The following is a 3,163-nucleotide window of genomic DNA, read 5'->3' as shown; positions in this document are numbered from 1 at the left end:
CGTTTACCCGTCTCTCGTCTCGATGCCCCCCTTTGTAAAGGGGCCGCCGGTTTCATAGGCAACTAGGCGTATCATTCGCGTGGCGATGGGGGAGAGAGCGCGCGCGGAGAGACAAAGAGGCCCCCACCGTATATAGGCTTTTATTTGGCAAACATCGACGATAGACGGGCCGCACAAAGGGAGGGCATTGTCGCGTATTTACGCGGACTGACAAACGGCCAAATACTCGATACGCTGCGCCTCCTCGTACTTTCAAAATACGGGGAACATCCTTCGAGTCTGGCGATATTGGCCAGGATACATCATGGGAAATCGGTTTCTTGATTGGTGTTCTTCAACAGGAGAAAGTATTTCTTTTGGATTTGCTTTAACTTGTTTTATTTTTTTTCATTCCTTTCTTGGAAACTGTGAAAGATGAATCGATGATTTGTGTTGTTCATTTTGAGAGAAGGAAGATATCTTGAATTTTTCTGCAATTTTTTTTCTTTTGCTATGATTTCTTTAATGGTCGGTGTTCTTCATTTTGAAGAAGTAAAGGTATTATGAATACTTTTCTCTATTTTTCTTGGAAATCTTGGAAAATTGGTGATTTTTCATTTTGTAGAAGTGGAGATATTTCTTTTGAAATTGGTTTTTTCCTTTCTTTCTTTTCTGTTTCTCTGCAGTTTGGGAAACTATGGGATCTTGGAGAGTTGATGATTGAAACTGTTCATTTTGAGAGAGAAGATAGATATCTTGGTTTGCTTTTTTGAGTTATATATACTCTATTTTTGAAATAAATTAATTACTTCTTCTTCTAAATTGTTGTTTTAAGAAATAGAAGATTATTATTAAGCATGATTCATTTCTAAAATATTGAAAAATAAATTTTCGAAATTGATTTTTTACGAACGTTGAAGAGCATTATACAAAAGACTACTTATCCTGATCGAAGAACAGAAACAAAAGAAACCCTAGACTTTTTATTTACCAAATATGATTTCTATAGTATGGACGATGAATCAGCAAACACCTCTCAATGTTCAATATGTCAATTCTTCGAGATACACATTCATCTAGCTTCCAGCTATTCTCAAGTTCGATTAACCAACTATAATAATAATAATCTGCGGTTGAAAGAATTGTAGAAAACCTGCAAAAAATTAAAATTAACAAAAAGCAATAACTATAAATACTTATTAAAAAATAAAACAGAAATAAGAAAAATTTCTAAAAAGAAATTAAATATATCAAAATGTCTAATACATGTCTATTAAGAAAAATATATTTAAAATATTCTTCTAGATAAAAATAGACAATTTTCATAAAACATTCCCAGATAAGGAAGCAAAAATTTAAGAAATAATCTTTCTAAACAATATCCACATATAAAGAAAAAATCTTATGAATTTTCATCAAAATAGAAAGATAAAAATCTTTTTTAAATTATACTAAAACTAAAAATAATCTATTAATGGTGGTAAAAAGGAAAAATTTCTACGAGAAAAATCTGATAGAAAAGGAAAAATATAATTGCAGTATCACCTAGTTAAAGGAGAGGGTGTATCCCCCGATGACAGTCGACATTTAGCACGGTCTTATCTCGGGCATAATAGAAATTAGGGAAACCTAGTGACCCTCGCGATTTCACGGCGTATAAAGGCACAAAAGTCGGTGTTCCGTTCCCCGGATGAAATATGGTTCCTTGCAGGTGCATCCACCCCATTCTAACGCTCTCTCCCTCTCCTGTTCCATCCTATTCACTGGCCATTGTTCAGGATATGTGACACTAACGCCATCCGTGTAATTATGCCGATACGGTTTCACCGTTGTTTCGTGACAGGGGGTCAAAGCATCCCCTGAACACCCTTTGGTCACGCATCGTGGGGGTGCTTTTGCATCATAACACGCGCCACAGATTTTTCCAGGTATATCCCTTAAACAGAGAAATTTTGTTAATTAAAGGATTTTCAAATTAAGAAAAAATTAAATTTAAAATAGTTTATATGGAAAATTAAATTTAATTTTATATGGAACATTCATGATTTTGAAAATTTTAGATGGTTGTCTGCTGATACTTGTTTCTAAAGGATTAAAATATGTAAAGAAAGAGATTGAGTGACTAAATTTAGTAAGTAAAATTTAAAATATAAAATTTAGAAAAAAGAAAAGTATGGAAAATTAAATTTAATCTTATATTATTCATAATTTTAAAATTTTAGATACTATTTGATGATTCATATAAAGTATATTGTTTTAGAGAAGTGGAAAAAAAACAAGAAGGAAATAATGTGAGTATATTTTCCAAAAAATAAAGTACATATAAATAAAATTAAATATAAGATTCCTATTTATCTAAAAAGTTAATTACTTATGAGCTTTTTTTACTTCTTTCTTGAATTATATAATTTATTTATATTTGTATTAATATTCTCATGCAAATTAATAATAATATTGTCATTAAAAAAAAATCAATGAAATTTTCATTTTTCAAATATCTTTAAAGATTAAAATAGGAAAAGTCTTTGCATAATTATGCAACAAGAATTACCATATAATTGTATTTTGGTGCACGATAAAGTCAGACAACCAATCTCTAATTGCAACAAGTGCCTTTCAACCAGTACTTTTAATTCGGATAATTTTCCTAATAATACGATTAATTTAAAAAAATGGAGACTTTTATCGATCAATCTTGATCTTATAAATTCGCTTAATTTATAATCAATGATGGTAATTTCAAATTCGAATCACCCTTCTGTGAATCTCCATGCCGCAACCGGATCCAAGAATCTTCAACGAATTATTATAATACAAGGGCACCCTTTTGTGCATGACCAAAGGGGGCTGAGATGGCCACGTGCAGAAAACTTGTGAAAAGTTCATTGAGGGTGGTCCCCGATCTTTTTTCCTTCTTTTTCACCGAACTACTTTTTTTCGACATATATTTTTAACAAAATTTATTATACACATTTCCACGTTCATGCTATTAAAAAGGAAAGTTAAGCAATTGGGAATTTCCATTTTATTGAATCGATAAGATCTTCTTCTTTTAGTTCAATTTTTCCTATTAATATTAATATTAATATTATTCTATAATAACTATAGATAGCATAGATTTGCAAAATAAAGAAAAATTGAAATGAAATGTAGTTGTTAATGTAAACTATTAAAAATGAATGTT

This window comes from Apis dorsata, unplaced genomic scaffold (assembly GCF_000469605.1).
Source record: "Apis dorsata unplaced genomic scaffold, Apis dorsata 1.3 scaffold_59, whole genome shotgun sequence".
In the NCBI taxonomy this organism is placed as follows: domain Eukaryota; kingdom Metazoa; phylum Arthropoda; class Insecta; order Hymenoptera; family Apidae; genus Apis; species Apis dorsata.
The sequence above is the reverse complement of the archived record's forward strand: the minus strand, read 5'-3'. Positions refer to the sequence as shown.